At 42.2% G+C, this 21,377-nt stretch overlaps 1 long non-coding RNA gene across 2 annotated transcripts; it reads left to right on the top strand.

The window, feature by feature from the left end:
- The first annotated feature begins 4,446 nt into the window (after positions 1 to 4,446).
- Positions 4,447 to 5,782, top strand: LOC121846265. Of its 2 annotated transcripts, XR_006083162.1 has the most exons (3): positions 4,447 to 4,818; positions 5,190 to 5,244; positions 5,322 to 5,782. It is a non-coding gene; the product is annotated as an uncharacterized LOC121846265 (long non-coding RNA). The 2 variants fall into 2 exon arrangements; XR_006083161.1 differs by lacking the exon at positions 4,447 to 4,818 and having other exon boundaries at positions 4,825 to 5,244.
- The last annotated feature ends 15,595 nt before the right edge of the window (positions 5,783 to 21,377 follow it).

Below are 21,377 nucleotides of genomic sequence, written 5' to 3'. Positions count from 1 at the left end.
CAGAGAAAGCATAATGGTGAAAATGATGATGGAATCATTGCATTTAATGATTACTGTGCTAATCTTTATCCCAATGTGTGGAAACATTGTAACACCTATACTCAAGGTATTGCAGGCCTTGGTTGGCTGGTTTGGAAGCCCAGCAACTCCCTGAGAGTAACAAGCTTGTTGTGCATGCTACTGCACATGCTGTCATGTACTGTATGGGGAAGCAATAGACAGGAGAATGTTAATGTTGCCCAATGAGTAGATATAACGCATCCATAGTAGTGACTCTCAAGTACAAAATATATATGTTACAGAATAGCAGAATGATTGAAAATATAATGTAAAGTAATTACTGGTATATATCTCTTGTGCCATTGCACACAATGCTAAGCACCTAAATAACTGAACTTATTACCAAAGTACTCATATCAAGGAATATAACAGGACATTTAAAAAAATGAATATTCTCATCTTAATTTAAAAACAAGTATTGATGACAGGACAAAGAAGTTTAAAGAAGCAGTTTGTTTATTGCAGAGTGGGTGGAAGACTAAAACATATACTGTACATTGGAGCTGCTGAACTACAATCTCTGTACCAAAACATCCCTGGCTTTTGCCAAGGATGAAACATGGGAGAGAATATATATATATTTATATATATATATAATATATGTATACCACACCTCTATGACCGGTAGTAGTCCCTGTTGTCATAGCAATCGTAGCCTCGGTCATATTCTCGATCGTAGCCACGTCCCCCACCACCACTAGATGGGACAACAAGAGACAGAACCACCACTAGATGGGACAACAAGAGACAGAACCACCACTAGATGGGACAACAAGAGACAGAACCACCACTAGATGGGACAACAAGAGAACCACCACTGGGAACCACCACTAGATGGGACAACAAGAGACAGAACCACCACTAGATGGGACAACAAGAGACAGAACCACCACTAGATGGGACAACAAGAGACAGAACCACCACTAGATGGGACAACAAGAGACAGAACCACCACTAGATGGGACAACAAGAGACAGAACCACCACTAGATGGGACAACAAGAGACGTGGAAAGTAGTTTTTATCAAAAATTCCCTGTAATTAGTTATTACACGATTAGACTGATTAATCATGTAACCGTAATTACTAGGACGTCGGGGCACCAAGGAAAAATATTCAGATTACAAAGTTATCATTTCCTAAAATAACTTATATTAATTAATATTTTATCTGATCAATTAGTCTTCGAATTAATGAATTATTTACTTTACCTCACGTTAGTCTCATTCCAAACATCGTAAATTCTTGGGTATCTGCACGAACCCAGTCTTCACTATGAGTCATCCATACATCAATTGACTTAAATCATTTATTTATTACTAACTAAGTAATTCACAGAAATGCATAAACAAACAAACAAACAAGGTAAATGTGGTTACATGAAATGAGAATGTGCCCTAGTGGGCTAAACCAGCATGGCGGCTTGTTAGACAAAAGGGGAAATGGGGGGTCGACTAAGTCACTACAAAGTGATAATTATAACAACTGAAATGAACTCTCACTCATTCGGGAACAATTGCAATCAATATATATGTTTACGCTCAGTGTGTCGTCTTGATCGCTGGTGAAAAGTTCATTTCTTTTGTAGAATTGTCCGTCTCTCTCCCTCTCTCTCTCTCTGTCGTGGTTATAGTGGTTCGTTCAGAGTGACATTCGTTATAGAATGGATGTTTCGGCGGTTGTCGTTCTTCACGTTGAATGATACCGAATTCCTAGCTGCAGACTAGTAATTAATATCAAAGACTTGTTCTCATTCTGTCGGTATCGATAGTTGAAGAGTTTAACCACGTGGTATGGTTAAAAGATTCAGCAATGGTCTACAAACTTTGTCCTCCTAATGGAGAAAAACATGGTCTGCAACCTTTAGCCATCTCGTAATTGAGGTAAACTCGGTCTGCTGATCGAAAACCCGAGTGGGGGTTTTATTCGGAATGGCAGAAAAGGGCTGTCCCAGGATGTCTGACCCTAACTGGGCTCAGGGACGGTCTTCTGATTTAGTTCAAATCCAATTCCTTTTTTGAGTTTTCCTTCATTAAACAGTCCAAAATCACATTGTAAAATTGTGTAAACAGTATCATACTCACTCATTCATCTTAAGCAACAATTAAATGTAAACCTCATATCTGGGGCTATTATATTGGGTAAAGCTCCGCCTTATCTCAGTTCACTGGTCATGATGGCAACACCCACCCGTAGCACGTGCTCCAGCAGGTGTATCTCACTGATCATCCCTAAAGCCAACACCTCATTTGGCCGCCTTTCGTTCCAGTTCTCTGCTGCCTGTGACTGGAACGAATTGCAAAAATTGCTGAAGTTGGAGACTTTTATCTCCCTCACCAACTTTAAACATCTGCTATCTGAGCAGCTAACCGATCGCTGCAGCTGTACATAGTCTATCGGTAATAGCCCACCCACTTTTACCTACCTCATCCCCATACTGTTTATATTTATTTACTTTTCTGCACACCAATATCTCTACCTGTACATGACCATCTGATCATTTATCACTCCAGTGTTAATCTGCAAAATTGTAATTATTCACCTACCTCAAACCTTTTGCACACAATGTATATAGACTATTTTTTTTCTACTGTGTTATTGACTTGTTAATTGTTTACTCCATCTGTAACTCTGTGTTGTCTGTTCACACTGCTATGCTTTATCTTGGCCAGGTCGCAGTTGCAAATGAGAACTTGTTCTCAACTAGCCTACCTGGTTAAATAAAGGTGAAATAAATAAAAATAAAAATATAAACAGCGTTATTTATCGGCGTTCTTGTTGTTTGCAGATGCACTATCGTTCTGACACTATGCAGCCAGGTCATCAACTACATGCACCATTTCTTCACCAACTACGGAGTTGGGGGAACATGTGGGGACCTGAATTGTGATAACTGCAGTGGCCAAAACAAGAACACTTTTGTGTTCTGATATTGTGACTGGCAGACCATACACAAGCTCCACTACAGTCTTGACCTTCACTTCTTTGTTGTCTCTACTTTTTTTGCCTTTTGTGCTGTTGTCTGTGCAGTATAATGTTTGTACCATGTTTGTGCTGTTGTCGTGTTGTGTTGCTACCATGTTGTTGTCATGTGGTGTTGCTACCATGCTGTGTTGTCATGTGTTGCTGCCATGCTATGTTGTTGTCTTAGGTTTCTCTTCATGTAGTGTTGTCTCTCTTGTCATGATGTGTGTTTTGTCATACATTTTTATTTGATTATTTTTAGTCCCCCGTCCCCGCAGGAGGCCTTTTGCCTTTTGGTAGGCCGTCATTGTAAATAATAATTTGTTCTTAACTGACTTTCCTAGTTAAATAAAGGTTAAATAAATACAAATACAATCAAATTCCTGATCACAGGCCACACCAAGTTTATCCCCGACTGGTGCTTCGGCCTCATCAATCAGTGCTTCAGAAAGACCAGAGTCAACACTTTGTCTGAGATTGCTGGTGTTGTGAAGGACAGCACTGGGACAAGGGTCAACATCTCACAGCTGGTTGGATTGGAGGATGGTATGGTGCTGGTGTAAAGCTATGGCTGGTAACAACACCTGACTCCATACTTCAGGCCACTGCCACAGATCAGGCAGTACCAGCACTTCAGGGGCCTCATTTATAAAACGGGCTTATGCAGAAAACCACTGTATAAGTAGTCATTTATAAAACCTTACTTTGACATGGAAATGATCTTATCTCTACGCAAAGTCTGGACTTTAAGTGATTTTCCTGCTGGTTATGTAAGGGGTATTGCAGTTTGGGACGCATATGCATCCAAGCCTGTGGTGAACTTTGTATTAGCTTTATGAACAATTTGTTAGGAATTATCAGTGTGAGGAATTAATTGCCAGACACAAGGTGTGTTGAATTAAAAACAGGATGTGGTGTTCTATAAATAGTGTGTCAAATTAGAAAACAAAACCATGGCTGTTCTTGTTTTAGTGGAAGACATTGAAAATCGTGATTTTAGAAGGAAGAGAGTTTTCAGAGACCGGAATGACTTTATTTGCGCATTATGATCCATGGTTTATAAATCGCTATAGACTCCCAAGAAATGTTCTGCTAGTTTTGTGCGCGGATTAAACCCCTAATCTCGAAAGGAAGACACCTGTAATCATACCATACCCGTATCTGTCCAAGTACTGTCCACTCTGTCCCTACTGTCCACTCTGGGATTCCTCGCTACTGGGACATTCCAGAGGGAAATTAGTGACAGGTCGGGTATATCACAGCCATCATTCATCCTGCCACAAGTGATCGAGGCGATTCTACACATATTGTCCACGAGATACATTAGATACATTAGTTTCCCATTTACAGCCGACGAACAGGCGCGCGTCAAAGTCGAGTTTGTCCGCTCATTTAATTTCCCATGGGTCATCGTGACTGCACGCATATTGCCTTACACTCACCGTCTGTAGATGTACATGTGGACGTTAACAGGAAGAATTTCCATTCATTGAATGTTCAGATCTGCGATGCCCGTATGCAACTACTCAATGTGGCCAGGGTCTACCCACAACTCAAACGTTCAACAATTGCATTATGTAAATGAATCAAACCCTGCGTATTCTTCCGAGTTCAGTCACAATCTGCCCAACCGATGTGTTCAACTCGTTCTGGGTTTGCAGGATTTAGGCGGTCAACACGCGAACAGAGGACATGGACACAGATGTGGATGGACCCTCGAAACCTGTGGTCAAACATTCCCCTTCACTCCTGGTACCTGCTGATTTGGGAGCCTCACGCACTTTATCACACCGAGGTAAAGTTGGTTTTACATTCACACATTCAACAGCCATTCATCAGACATTCCAAAACCACAACAGGTAGCGTGGGAGCTGCAGTGAACGAGGGGGGGCAGCAAGACAGAACTGTGGCTGATGTGAGAAAGAAATTGTCTGACCTTAAACTGCAAGGGAAAAGAATGGCCCTACATAATCGCAGCATTAAGGCACCGGGAGGGGGGCACGTCGGAGGTCTCCCAAATGGTCGAGCGCATCGGGTCAATCACTGGGGAAAGCGCATACACTGGCCCATGCTCCGACGGCGACAGAGAATGTTTTAAAAAATATATACATTTTCTCTTTTGCTTTATTTTTCAAATGGTTTAATCCCAACTTTTACATCGTATAGCAGTAACTTCGGAAACGGTTAAATTGGCTTGCGAAACCACCACGACTGGATCACGGTAAGTATTTAAGAGAAAGCGAAACTTGTTTGTCAGTAACTTAATATACGAGACACTGATTTATTATATTCACGTAGAAACGCTGGAAGCTGCTTTGCAGCCTGTGCGCCCTCCACCCAGAGATAAAGACCGAGGGTAAGTTGACTTTATATTCACACATTCAGACATCCAAAAGCCATTTTAAAAAAGTACAAATGAATAACTAATTCACAGTTTGTCACAAACTAGGTATGATATATTCCATAAAATGTCTAGCATTATTTGATCACTTTCGTTTTGATTCGATAGAGGGCATGTAGTCCGTCTAGAGGGCGTGTGGTCGAAGTTTTAACGAGTCTGTTGTACCCTACTAGAAGGGACCTGGCAGAAAATTCTGCTTCTTCAGTCATTAAATTAGATTACAGGAAAAAACTACGCGATGAAGGGGTCAGGACTGACTAACAAGGAAAGCGGATGGACAGGTGGATGGATCAAGATAACCAAGAGGATCAACAAGGACATTCCACAGAAGCAGAGTGGAGATAAGGAAAACTAAGAGTGAACCATAACATAGTATTTACTGTGTTATATATATATATATATATATGTTATGGTTCACTCTTAGTTTTATATATATATATATGTTATGGTTATATATATAGTTTTATATATATATATATATATATATATATATATATATATATATTAGCATGAGTATTGAAAGATACCAGAGGGTGGATAACACAAAAGCAGGAAGGCACATGTTTTGTTTTTGGCCTAGATGTTTACATTATAATTTACCTCTGAACTGTATGTGAACCCCTCTGCAATCTACTGGCACTAACCATTAAAAACTAGGACTTCAACCAGGCTGTCCGTATGCTATTTGCTCTCTCTCTTTTAAACTGCTAGCACAAAGCCTATGTGAAAATGTGGTTTGTCCACAAAAGAAAATTTAAAAAATAATTTAAAAAATTAAAAAGTCAACTGGGCCAAATCAGCTCTACATAATTCAGCAGGGAGGTGTGCAACTACCACACATTGTACCAGTGGAGAAACTACGTCACCTACATAGGAATTACCATGTCCCTTTCAATTCACATTCCTTGCAGAAAGAACTATTTGCAAACCTTTTAAAACATCCAGAAAGACAGTGGTCTTAGAAGGGTATTTATACTTTAAAAGACATTTTTATTACTTTGTGGGCTATACTCGGCCCTGTCTCAGGATGGTAAGTTGGTGGTTGAAGATATCCCTCTAGTGGTGTGGGGGCTGTGCTTTGGCAAAGTGGGTGGGGTTATATCCTTCCTGTTTGGCCCTGTCCGGGGGTGTCCTCGGATGGGTCCACAGTGTCTCCTGACCCCTCCTGTCTCAGCCTCCAGTATTTATGCTGCAGTAGTTTATGTGTCGGGGGCTGGGGTCAGTTTGTTATATCTGGAGTACTTCTCCCGTCCTATTCGGTGTCCTGTGTGAATCTAAGTGTGCGTTCTCTAATTCTCTCCTTCTCTCTCTCGGAGGACCTGAGCCCTAGGACCATGCCCCAGGATTACCTGACATGATGACTCCTTGCTGTCCCCAGTCCACCTGGCCGTGCTGCTGCTCCAGTTTCAACTGTTCTGCCTTCTTATTATTCGAACATGCTGATCATTTATGAACATTTGAACATCTTGGCCGTGTTCTGTTATAATCTCCACCCGGCACAGCCAGAAGAGGACTGGCCACCCCACATATGCTCTCTCTAATTCTCTTTTTTTCTCTCTCTCGGAGGACCTGAGCCCTAGGACCATGCCCCAGGACTACCTGACATGATGACTCCTTGCTGTCCCCAGTCCATCTGACCGTGCTGCTGCTCCAGTTTCAACTGTTCTGCCTTATTATTATACGACCATGCTGGTCATTTATGAACATTTTAACATCTTGGCCATGTTCTGTTATAATCTCCACCCGGCACAGCCAGAAGAGGACTGGCCACCCCACATAGCCTGGTTCCTCTCTAGGTTTCTTCCTAGCTTTTGGCCTTTCTAGGGAGTTTTTCCTAGCCACCGTGCTTCTACACCTGCATTGCTTGCTGTTTGGGGTTTTAGGCTGGGTTTCTGTACAGCACTTTGAGATATCAGCTGATGTACGAAGGGCTATATAAATAAATTTGATTTGATGTGAATGGATGAAAGAATTCTGCCAGTGTCTTAATGTCCTAGTTCCATATTTTCTCCTTTATCTCCAACTCATATATCCAAGTGAGTCTGAGGACCTTGGGGATCAGATTGACCATTATACCCATTGATCAAACCTATAACAGACAGACACTGCTCACAAGGAGTTGTTTATGATATCTACACTCAGTTGTCACTTTATTAGGTTCACCACCCTATTCGCGATAATAAACTGTTCCTACATACATCAAGTCCCGTGGTCTTAGCTTGCTGGACACTGAAGCATGCAGAGAAGTATTCAGGTATTCTGTTTGTTTGACCTTTAGAATGTGCAAAATGACAGCACCGTCTGTGATGGTGTTTTGTAACTCAGAAAAGTTTCAAATCTGTTTTTTTTTAAATAATTCCAACACTCAGCTTTTACTGACTGTAACTCCAACTGGACTTAAACAGTCCATCTCCTTTCCCAGCTTCATCAGTTGTTCTGAATTCACGCTGCTCCAGATGCATAGGGGGTTGTACCTAATAAAGTGACCACTGTGACTAGAGACGTTCCAGAATGTGTTCTGGGAATACCCTGGCTATTAAACATTTGGCTGTAAGTGTTGAAGAGTTGAGTCTATTACCTCAGGAAAAAGGAAATACTGATAATGGAAAATATATTTTTGGAGGTTAATGTACTTTGGATGTAGGTTTGATGTACCTACTGTAGTTATTGTAATTCATATTACATATATTTCTAAATCCCATGTGGTGATCTCATGGAGCCTTGCTGTTTATGTCTCACTAGGGGGAGGTGTTATTTTTATTCTGCATAACAGGAAATACAGAAAAAGGAGGGAAATTCTCAGTTACAGCTTACAACAAGGTTGACTCAGTGTTTCCGAGGTAAACGTATGGCTCCAATGGATTGTGTAAAGCAGAAAGATGATCTTTGGGGATCTGATCTGTGGCAGTGGCCTGAAGTATGGAGTCAGGTGTTGTTACCAGCCCTTTGCTACAAGGAAGGGGGCAAAGCACAGACAGTGAGAGAACAATGTGCAACTGTGAAGGACAGATTTAGTCTTTGAAGCGCCACCTTTAGAACTATGGGTTCCAGAAAGCATCTTTAAATGTGTTCAATGCGAAGATTGAATGTGTGCTGAGCAATATCCAGAGAAAACTGATGATCTGACCAACTGGGTTTGTCTTTGTGTAATATAACAGTAGGCTATGAAAACTCATGTAGGCTTCCATGTCTTCTCCCTGGACCTCCTCAATGTCCACCTCTTGAACATCAGACTCTCAGGCCTCATCTTCACTGTTGAGGATGGCTCGTTGTCAGGCTCAGAAAGCCTGAAATTTGCCTGGATGGCCACCCATTTTTCAAGCCTTGTATTGGTCAGCCTGTTGCGGGCTTTGGTGTGTGTGTTCCCAAATAAGTTGCGCTCTGAGGTGGCTGATGGTTGAATTTGGAGGATGATGGAGGCAGCAGGTGAAAGAGCATCAGATCCACACAGTCCCTTCCACCAGGTGGCTGATGAGATATGTTGGCAGGACTGAGATATTTCGTCTCCATCCCAAAGCCCTTGCTTGGAAGTGTACTTCACCAGACTGCCAAAAACCTTGCCCTCACCCAGGCCAAGGTGACGAGACATGGTAGTGATGACACCATAAGCCTTGTCGATCTCTGCAACAGACAGGATGTTCTAGCCAGCCAGCATACTTGGGGTCCAACATGTATGCTGCGGCGTGTATGGGCTTCAGGCAGAAGTCTTCACACTTTTTGATGTATTTCAGAACTGCAGTTTCCTCTGCTTGGAGCTAAAGGGAAGTGGGCAGGGCAGTAGGGATCTGTTACATCTGCAAGCACAGTCTGAACATCAGACAGGATGGCATTGTCTCCCTTAATCTGTGAAATGGCTACTGCTATAGGTTTCATCCTGCTTACCACTCTCTCCCAAAATACATAATCCAGGAGGATCCTCTTGATGGGGCTGTCCATATCGGCAGACTGTGATATGACCATTTCTTAGAGAGGCTCAAACATGAACATGATGGCAACACCACCCCGATGGGTGTTTCTGGGCAGCTTCAATGTGGAGCTCTTAATCTTCTCACTTTGCTTGGTGAGGTAGATTGCTGCAATAACTTGATGACCCTTAACATACCTAACCTTTTCCTTGGCTCTCTTGTAGAGTGCATCATTGTTTTCAGTGTCATGATGTCCTTGAGGAGCAGATTCAATGCATGAGCAGCACAGCCAAAGGGTGTGATGTGAGGGTAGGACTCCACTTTAGACCAAGCAGCCTTCATGTTCGCAGCATTGTCTGTCACCAGTGCAAATACCTTCTGTGGTCCAAGGTAATTGATGACTGCCTTCAGCTCATCTGCAATGTAGAGACCGGTATGTCTGTCCCTGGGGTCTGTGCTCTTGTAGAATGCTGGTTGAGGGGTGGAGATGATGTAGTTAATTATTCCTTGCCCACAAACATTCAACCACCCATCAGAGATGATTACAATACAGTCTGCTTTCTCTATGGTTTGCTTGAACTCTGTTGAACTCTGCATCCAGCAAATGAGTAGATAAAGCATATCTGATTGGAGGGGTGTATGCTGGGTGAAGAACATTCAGAAATCTCTTCCACTGCACATTGCCTGTGAGCATCAGAGGTGAACCAGTTGTACACACAGCTCGAGCAAGACATTCATCAGCATTTTTCTGACTACATTCCTCCATGGAATCAAAAAAATGGATTCCAGGAGGATCATGAGCTGTTGCCATCGATAAGGTGTCTGATTCCAGGAGGACCATGAGCCGTTGCTATCGATAAGGTGTCTGGTTCCAGGAGGACCATGAGCCGTTGCTATCGATAAGGTGTCTGATTCCAGGAGAACCATGAGCCGTTGCTATCGATAAGGTGTCTGATTCCAGGAGGACCATGAGCCGTTGCTATCGATAAGGTGTCGGAGTCATCATTTTCACCTCGAATAGAAGTAGAGTGCTTGTTGTGAGCGCTGAGGGAACTTTATGCACTTGGCCAGATGACTCTGCATCTTTGTTGCATTCTTCACACATGATTTGGCACAGTATTTGCAAATGTACACAGATTTTCCTTCCTCGTTAGCTGCAGTGAAATATTTATGATTAAACAACTCCTTTTTAAGATATTTTTTTTTAAATGAAACATGTATGGAAACAGGTGAATTAACTCTCCCCCGTTAGCAGGCTCAAGCAAGCTAAACCCCACATGGTAGCAAAAACTATCTAGCAGAAATTGTTAACAAGTTATAAATGATTTAAACACATTCGGTGAGCGAGTTTATTAGCAAGTGCATTGGTGATGTTGTACCCACGGCGACTATTAAAACCCTCCCCAACCAGGGGGACAAAATGGCGCCGTAGAGAGAACACGGTGTTTCATCGAGCTCTCGTGGCATTTGTAAATTTATATTCTTACATTAATCTCCTAGCTTGAAAAAGAGGTAGAATTGGCTAAATAAGTTACCATATAATGAGTCTTGACGACTATTTCGCAAAAATCTCCGACAACATGCCCAATAGAACTACTAAGAAGTCGACCAAAACCACCACCCCTGTGGATGTGCATGAGGAGCTAGCTAACGTTAGCGAAGCTAACACCATTGCGGATCCAGGCACAATGGACCTGATGATTCAAAAGATGACTGATAACATTACTAAAGTGATCGATGCTAAGATAAGAACGGTCTTGGAAGCAATAGCAGGCCATTCAGCTGAAATACAGAGCGTTGTGAAACGTGTTGTTGAGGCGGAAGGAAGAATTGCTGCAGTGGAAACTTCAACTACATCTATGGACGCTAAGATAAAAGCACTTGAGAAACAGGTGCGCGAAATGGCGGAGCACATTGACGACTTGGATAATTGAGGACGCAGATGCAATATTCGTGTTGTGGGACTCCCAGAAAATTCTGAAGGGACACGTTCAGTAAAGTTCTTTGAGGAATGGATCCCTGGCTACCTACAAATGGACACTAAGGCTGGTCGTGTGAAGCTGGACAGAGCCCATCGCTCTCAAGCACCGATACCCGGTCCCAATCAGCGCCCACGGCCGGTGGTTATAAAGTTCCACAACTTCACCGACAAGCAGCGCGTCATGGATGCGGCTAGAAACATCGGCTCTGATGGTAGTCAACATAAAGGTCCAAAGGTCTCATTCTTCAATGATTATTCCACAGCGGTTGTACGAAGACGCAAAGCGTTTGATGAGGCGAAGGCTCGACTCAGGAGAATGAAGATGGACTACGCACTCTTGTACCCGGCCACATTGAAGATTATGGTCAACGGATCACCTAAAAAGCTCTACACACCTGAAGAGGCTGCTGCGTTTATTGACTCTCTCGGGTAAATAACTTTAAGCTGTACCTCCACAGCATTGAATAACTTTGTTTATTTTTGGTTGAATCTGATCATGAAACAGTGGTGTGAGTCCTCACGTACTCCGGCTCAGTAATATTCATATCTTTATTATTTTTCTTGCTAAAGTAATAGCCGCTATAGCTCAGGCTGAGATATGTGTGAATCCATATTGGTGCCCAGGCTTGGTTTTAGGTGGAAGAGCCTCAATCTTCTTCTATTGATTTTCTTTTCCATATATATAAAGGATGAGGCTATTGAGCGGCAATGCAGACTTAAGAGTCTACATTGGAGAGTTGAAATCCCCTGCATGTTAGCTAGTGGGAAAACCCCCTTTTGGATCTTTACATGTTTAATTTTTGGGTTTAGTATAGTTCGAGTTCAGGCTTCATGTCGTTTGTTTATGCTCAGTGAGATAGAGGAGAGTTCAACACATGGAAAAAGGTACCACCCCACTTTTACAGTAGGATCCAGTCTGGATATTGAATGGTCAAGATACAATGGCAGATAACAGACTGCATGTATGTACGTGGAACATTAGAGGGAGCCATAACCCCATTAAAAGGAAGAAAGTACTGTCTTTTTTGAAAAAAGAAAATATTGATATTGCCCTGTTGCAAGAAACTCATTTGGATGATAAGGAGCACCTGAAATTGCAACAAGGAGGGTTTGGTCAAGTGTTTTTCTCATCATTTACATCCAGAAGTAGAGGTGTAGCAATTCTGGTGAAAAAGAACTTACCACTTAAGGTCTTGAATTGTGTGAAAGATAAATTTGGTCGCTTTGTTATAATTAATGGTACTTTACAAGGGCAGAACATTTCCATAATGAATATTTACTTCCCCCCTGCTCACCCCCCTGATTTCCTCACTAAGGCATTTCTACACTTTTCAGAATTAAACTCAGACACTGCAGTGGTTGGAGGAGATTTTAACTGCTTGTTGAACCCCCTTATTGATAAGTTTCCCAGTGGTATAGCTTCACTCTCTCCTCAAGCTAAGTCACTTAAAGTTATTTGTGATGATCTGGGGTATGCGGATGTCTGGAGAGCTTTTCATCCCTCCAACAGAGAGTTCACTTTTTTCTCTGCACCTCATGGATGTCAGACTAGAATAGATTATTTTTTTATGCCCAAGACGTCTTTGCAGTCTGTTTTATCCGCTAGGATAGGAAGCATAGTCATATCTGATCATGCTGAGGTGATCCTGGACATAAAACTCAACGGGGCATTCAATCGGTCAAGACATTGGAGGTTGAACACAACCATTCTTAAAGACCATACATTCACATCATATTTTATAACAGAGTTTAAAGCATTTTTCTCTATTAACTCTCAATCAACAGATAACCCCTCGCTCCTTTGGGAGACCTGTAAAGCGTATGCTAGGGGTCTGATTATGTCATACACAGCTACTAAGAGACGGAAAAAGCGGGAAAAGCAAAAAATGTTAGAGGGTGAATTAGGAACTAAAGAGAAGGACTACATTAAAACGCCCACTCCTGCCCTATTAAAGGAAATATCAGTCATTAGATCAACGTTAGACTCTCTCCTAAAACAGGACGCTGAAAAGAAAATGAGATTTGTCAGGCAAAACCTATATGAACATGGCGATAAGCCAGGAAAGTACTTGGCATACCTAGCTAAAAAGAGGGCTGACTCTCAGTCAATTGCTACTATTACTGATTCTGATGGTAGTCATTTATATGAAAATAAATTGATAAGTGACTCATTTAAGAAATTTTATACAAACCTTTATGCCTCAGAACTGCCAAAGGATGCACCCAAATTAATGGAGAACTTCTTTTGTAAGATTGAGCTCCCTACTATCTCCGAAGAGCAGAGGTCCCTCCTTAATGCCCCTATTACCAAGGAAGAGATAATGTTCGCAATTAAGAATCTGCAAAATGGTAAGGCCCCAGGACCAGACGGGTTTTGTAGTGAGTTCTATAAAGAGTTCCATGGCCTGATCCTTGAGCCATTGCGTGATATGTTTAACCACTCATTTTCAAATGACCAACTCCCTCAAACGCTGAGAGAAGCCAACATTTCACTTATTCTCAAAAAGGGAAAATGTCCCGAGTCTTGTTCCTCGTACAGACCAATTTCCCTTCTGAATGTGGATAGAAAATTGCTTTCTAAAATTCTAGCCACAAGATTAGAGGACTCACTGCCACTAATTGTGAAAGGAAACCAAACTGGCTTCATTAGGGGTAAGGGTAAGTCATGCAACAACGTCAGGCGGCTTCTTAATGTAATTCAAGCCTAACAACAAAGTGCTGTGGATGGTCTTGTGCTCTCCCTAGATGCTGAGAAAGCATTTGATCGTGTGGAGTGGTCTTACCTATTATTTGCTCTAAATAAATTTGGTCTGGGGGACAACTTTATAAAATGGGTGAAAGTTTTATATGATGATCCTCAGGCTGCTGTCCTTACTAATGGGCTACGGTCAAATAGCTTCTCTATACACAGAGGTACCAGACAGGGCTGTCCTTTATCCCCCCTCCTCTTTGCACTCGTTATGGAACCACTGGCCGAGGCCATCAGGGTAACGCCTGCTATAGAGGGGCTGCTCATTGGTGATGTTCACCATAAAATAAGCTTGTATGCTGATGATGTCCTGATATTCATCTCTAGTCCCGAGACTTCAATTACATCTCTTATTAATATTATTGAATCATTCAGCGAATTCTCAGGCTACAAGATTAACCTTACTAAGTCAACCCTGATGTGTCTGTCATTGAAAGAATGCTTTTTTTCCCACAAAGGAAAATGTCTGTAAGTCTGTTTTATGATACTTTAAGGTCCTTTTCTGCTGTCAACACACAGAGGGTGAAACAAGTGTGGGAGAAAGAATTGTCTGTTACTATTGACGAAGAGATGTGGGAGGACATTTGGAGATATGCAAAAACAATATCTATATGTAACCGTACTAGAGCAATCCAATTAAGAATAATACACAGATTGCATGTATCCCCAAATCGCAGACATGCTTTTAGCCCCACTTCCTCTTCCCCTCAGTGTCTTAAATGCAAAACTGATACAGGCACCCTAACACATTGTTTACCAAAATACAAAGATACTGGTCTGGTGTTCTGCAAGAAATTGAAAAGATCCTAGGGGTTGATCTAGAATTGGACCCAGTTTCTTTACTGTTAGGTCTCCCTAGTAGGCATGTTACTTCTGTCGGTAAAAGGAGGCTTTACAACATCCTTACCTTCGCAGCGAGGAAAAACATCCTTTTACAGTGGATTAGTGATAAGGTTCCTTCTATTAATCTTGAGCTTACTTGAGACAGACGTCTCACCTAGAGCTCTAGAAATGCACATGCGCGACGCTATATGCTAATGGTATTAGTTAAAACGCAAACGTTCATTAAAATACACATGTTTGGTATTAAAATAAAGCTACAGTCATTGTGAATCTAGCCACCGTGTCAGATTTTTAAAATGCTTTTCGGCGAAAGCATGAGAAGCTATTATCTGATAGCATGCAACACCCCAAAAGACCCGTAGGGGATGTAAACAAAAGAATTAGCATAGTCGGCGCTACACAAACCGCACAATAAAATATAAAACATTAATTACCTTTGACCATCTTCTTTCTTTGCACACCTTGATGTCCCATAATCAATACTGGGTCTTTTTTGGATTAAATCGGTCCATATATAGCCTAGATATCGATCTATGAAGACTGTGTGGAAAACGGAAAAAAGAGCGTTTCATAACGTAACGTCATTTTTAAAAGTTAAAAATTGACGATAAACTTTTACAAAACACTTGAAATACCTTTCTAATGCAACTTTAGGTATAACTACACGTTAATAAGCTATAAAAATCATCAGGAGGCGATGTAAATTCGATAGCCTGCCGTGTGGAAAAATGTCCGGAGAAAAAGGCAGACAATGCCTCGGGTTGGTGGTCGGAGAGAATCGGTTCCCTTTGGGCGGATCTACCAAGAATCAATTCAGATTCAAATGAGGAGACTCTATAGATCCTGTGGTAGCTGTAGGTACTGCAAGCTTGGCCTCATATATTACGGTTCACCTTTAACAATTCATGGGAGTGGCGCATGGATACTTTTTTCCATCTCCAGTGATCAGATTTTCCTGCGCTTTTCGATGAAACAGACGTTCTGTTATAGTCACAGCCGTGATTTAAACAGTTTTGGAAACGTCTGAGTGTTTTCTATCCACACATACTAATCATATGCATATACTATATTCCTGGCCTGAGTAGCAGGACGCCAAAATGTTGCGCGATTTTTAACAGAATTTCCGAAAAGTAGGGGGAAGCTTAAGAGGTTAGATTGGCATAAGATACTATTTGAATGGGTGCCTCTGGAATATCTGACATGTACATTGCATTCTAAAACAGACCTGTTCTACAAAGTATGGGAACCTTATCTAAATTACCTAGAACCTGAGGTATCAGCTACTATGCTGCAAGGATTCTCTTAGAATGGCGGGGATCTATGTATTTCAGAACTACACTGTACGTTCCATGTGTGGAACCTAACCTCTTGGTTTAAACTGAGCTTTTTTGTTTAATTTCTGTTTGTAAGTTTGTTTAAAATGTATGTATTGAGAGACGCAATGATGGTGATGGGGTGAGAGAAGCACCGAGCGGGAAGAGGAAAATGGTGTACGTATGTATGGGTGTGTATATGTGTGTGTGTGCGTGCGTGTATGTATACGTATGTGTGTGTATATGCATGGGTATATGTATGTGTGTGTATGTATGTGTATGTATGTATGTGTATATATATGCACGTAGATATGTGTAAGTGGGTGCTGTTTTTCTTGTTTTTGTTCTGTGTGCTTTGTCTCTGTTGTTGTATCTCTTAATATGGGTGAAAATTGTGAAATTCCAATAAAAATACTGTTACAAAAAAAAAAAAAAAACTCCCCAACCAGAAACCATGGATTGATGGCAGCATTCGAGCAAAACTGAAAGCGCGAACCATTGCTTTTAATCAGGGCAAGGCGATCGGAAACATGACCGAATACAAACAGTGTAGCTATTCCCTCCGCAAGGCAATCAAACAAGCTAAGTGTCAGTATAGAGACAATTCAACTGCTCAGACACGAGAGGTATGTCGCAGGGTCTACAGTCAATCACGGATTACAAAAAGAAAGCCAGCCCCATCGCGGACACCGATGTCTTGCTCCCAGATAAACTAAACAACTTCTTTGCTCACTTTGAGGACAATCAATCCCGATCAATCAATCCCTATCCCAGTCTGCTGTTCCCACATGCTTCAAGAGGGCCACCATTGTTCCTGTTCCTAAGAAAGCTAAGGTAACTGAGCTAAACGACTATCGCTCCGTAGCACTCACTTCCGTCATCATGAAATGCTTTGAGAGACTAGTCAAGGATCATATCACCCCACCCTACCTGACACCCTAGACCCACTCCAATTTGCTTACCGCCCAAATAGGTCCACAGACGACGCAATCGCAATCACACTGCACACTGCCCTAACCCATCTGGACAAGAGGAATACCTATGTGAGAATGCTGTTCATCGACTACAGCTCAGCGTTAAACACCATAGTACCCTCCAAACTCATCATTAAGCTCGAGACCCTGGGTCTCGACCCCGCCCTGTGCAACTGGGTCCTGGACTTTCTGACGGGCCGCCCCCAGGTGGTGAGGGTAGGAAACAACATCTCCACCCCGCTGATCCTCAACACTGAACCCCACAAGGGTGCGTTCTCAGCCCTCTCCTGTACTCCCTGTTCACCAATGACTGTATGGCAATGCACACCTCCAACTCAATCATCAAGTTTGCAGACAACACTACAGTAGTAGGCTTGATTGCCAACAACGTCGAGATGACCTACAGGGAGGAGGTGAGGGCCCTGGGAGTTTGGTGTCAGGAAAATAACAGTCTATTCTATATCTGACTTCATAATTTAGAGTCTATTCTGCATGACATCATTCTCTACAGTCTATTCTGTAGGACTTCTTTGCCTACAGTCTACACTATATCACTTAATTCTCTGGAGTCTATTCTATATGTCTACATCTTCTACAGTCCATCCTATATTACTTAATTCCCTAGAGTTTTCAACGTGATTTCATTCTCTACAGTCTATTCTATAGGACTTCAATCTCTGCAGTCCATTTATAACTCAGCAAAAAAATAAACATCCTTTTTTCAGGACCCTGTCTTTCAAAGATAATTCAATAAAATCCAAATAACTTGACAGATCTTCACTGTAAAGGGTTTAAACACTGTTTCCCATTCTTGTTCAATGAACCATAAACAATTGATGAACATGCACCTGTGGAACGGTCGTTAAGACACTAACAGCTTACAGACGGTAGGCAATTATGGTCTTTGGACACTAAAGAAGCCTTTCTGTTGACTCTGAAAAACACCAAAATAAAGATGCCCAGGGTCCCTGCTCATCTGCTTGAACGTGCCTCAGGCATGCTGCAAGGAGGCATTAGGACTGCAGATGTGGCCAGGGCAATAAATTACAATGTCCGTACTGTGAGACTGTAAGACAGCACTACAGGGAGACAGGACGGACAGCTGATCGTCCTCGCAGTGGCAGACCACATGTAACAACACCTGCACAGGATCGGTACATCCTACCCCGGTCAACTGCCCGGCACCCTCCACAGCAACCCGCCAAAGCCCCCACCATTTCTCCTTTACCCAAATCCAGATAGCCAATGTTCTGAAAGAGCTGCAAAATCTGGACCCCTACAAATCATCGTCATACCTACCTGACCGTACCTACACATACCTAACAGCCCCTACACCTACTTGACTGTACCTAAACCTACCTAACAGCCCCTACATCTACCTGACTGTACCTACACCTACCTAACAGCCCCTACACCTACCTGACAGTTCCTATACCTATCAGAAAGTTCCTATACCCATCTGAAAGTTCCCATACCTCCCTGACAGTACCTATACCTATCTGACCGTTCCTATGCCTCCCTGACAGTTCCTATACCTACCTGACAGTTCATATACCTCCCTGACAGTACCTATACCTATCTGACAGTTCTTATACCTCCCTGATAGTTCCTAAACCTCCCTGACTGTACCTACCCCTACTTAACAGCTCCTATACCTATCTGACAGTACCTATACCTATCTGACAGTTCCTATACCTATCTGATAGTTCCTATACCTATCTGACAGTTCCTATACCTATCTGATAGTTCCTATACCTATCTGACAGTTCCTATACCTATCTGACAGTACCTATACCTATCTGACAGTTCCTATACCTATCTGACAGTTCCTATACCTATCTGACAGTACCTATACCTATCTGATAGTTCCTACACCTATCTGACAGTTCCTATACCTATCTGACAGTTCCTATACCTATCTGATAGTTCCTATACCTCCCTGATAGTTCATATACCTCCCCGATAGTTCCTTTACCTAACAGACAGTACCTATACCTAGCAAACAGCTCCTATACCTCCCTGACAGTTCCTATACATCCCTGACAGTTCCTGTACCTCCCTGACAGTTCCTATACCTACCTAAAAGCTCCTATACCCATCTGACAGTTCCTATACCTACCTGATAGTTCATGTACCTCCCTGATAGTTCCCATACCTACCTAACAGCTCCTATACATACCTGACAGTTCCTATACCTACCTGACAGTTTCTATACCTCCCTGACGGTTCATATACCTACCTGATAGTTCAATTACCTCCCTGATAGTTCAATTACCTCCCTGATAGTTCAATTATATCCCTGATAGTTCCTTTACCTAACAGACAGCTCCTATACCTATCTGACAGTTCCTATACCTCCCTGATATTTCCTATACCTACATGATAGTTCCCATACCTACCTATCAGCTCATATAGGTATGATAGCTCCTATACCTCACTGATAGCTCCTATACCACACTGATAGCTCCTATACCTCACTTATAGTTCCTATACCAACCTGGCACTGAGACAGGTACAGCTCTGATTGTTCCTATACCTTCCTAGCACTGAGACAAGTACAGCTCTGATAGTTCCTATACCTACTTGGCACTGAGACAGGTACAGCTCTGATTGGTCCTGTACCTAGCTGTACCGAATCGGTACATCAATACTCATGAAGTGTCTCAGTGTAGCAATGCTGATGTAGGATCAGATTAGCCTTTTAGATCATAATGATTAAGTTTATATGGACAGGGGGGTCCAAGATCAGCATTCCTATTCTGAGAAGTTTTATGAATACGGGCCCAGAGCCCTGACACTGATACGACGACAACATCAACATACAGCTGGCTGGTTATACGATGTACCAGCAGGATAGAACAGCGGTGTCTGGTAAGACAAGGGGCGGGGGTCTATGTATTTATTTTTGAAAACAACAGCTGGTGCACGATATCTAAGGAAGTCTGAAGCTATTACTCGCCTGAAGTAGAGTATCTCATGACAAGCTGTAGACCACACTATCTACCTAGAGAGTTTTCATCTGTATTCTTTGTAGCTGTTTACATACCACCACGATCAGAGGCTGGCACTAAGACCGGGGGCAAACTTCCTGCCCTCCAGGACACCTACACCACCCGATGCTACAGGAAGGCCATAAAGATCATCAAGGACATCAACCACCCGAGCCACTGCCTGTTCACCCCGCTGTCATCCAGAAGGCGAGGTCAGTACAGGTGCATCAAAGCCGGGACCGAGAGACTGAAAAACAGCTTCTATCTCAAGGCCATCAGACTGTTAAACAGCCACCACTAACATTGAGTGGCTACTGCCAACACACTGTCAATGACACTGACTCTACTCCAGCCACTTTAATCATGGGAATTGATGGGAAATGATGTAAATATATCACTAGCCACTTTGAACAATGCTACCTTATATAATGTTACTTACCCTACATTATTCATCTCATATGCATACGTAGATACTGTACTCTATATCATCGACTGCATCCTTATGTAATACATGTATCACTAGCCACTTTAACTATGCCACTTGGTTTACATACTCATCTCATATGTATATACTGTACTCGATACCATCTACTGTATCTTGCCTATGCTGCTCTGTACCATCACTCATTCATATATCCTTATGTACATATTCTTTATCCCCTTACACTGTGTATAAGACAGTAGTTTTTTTTTTGAATTGTTAGTTAGATTACTTGTTCGTTATTACTGCATTGTCGGAACTAGAAGCACAAGCATTTCGCTACACTCGCATTAACATCTGCTAACCATGTGTATGTGACAAATAAAATTTGATTTGATTTGATTTAGATAGCATTGAATGAGCTGTATTCCGCCATAAGCAAACAAGAAAACGTTCACCCAGAGGCGGCGCTCCTAGTGGCCGGGGACTTTATTGCAGGGAAACGTAAATCCAAGTTTTACCAAATTTCTATCAGCATGTTAAATGTGCAACCAGAGGGAAAAGAACTCTGGACCACCTATACTCCACACATAGACACGCATACAAAGATCTCCCTCGCACTCCATTTAGCAAATCTGACCATAATTCTATCCTCCTGATTCCTGCTTACAAGCTAAAATTAAAGCAGGAAGCACCAGTGACTAGATCAATAAAAAAAAGTGGTCAGTGGAAGCAGATGCTACAGGACTGTTTTGCAGCACATACTGGAATATTTTC

Source organism: Oncorhynchus tshawytscha, linkage group LG03 (genome assembly GCF_018296145.1).
Source record: "Oncorhynchus tshawytscha isolate Ot180627B linkage group LG03, Otsh_v2.0, whole genome shotgun sequence".
In the NCBI taxonomy this organism is placed as follows: domain Eukaryota; kingdom Metazoa; phylum Chordata; class Actinopteri; order Salmoniformes; family Salmonidae; genus Oncorhynchus; species Oncorhynchus tshawytscha.
The sequence above is the reverse complement of the archived record's forward strand: the minus strand, read 5'-3'. Positions and strand labels throughout refer to the sequence as shown.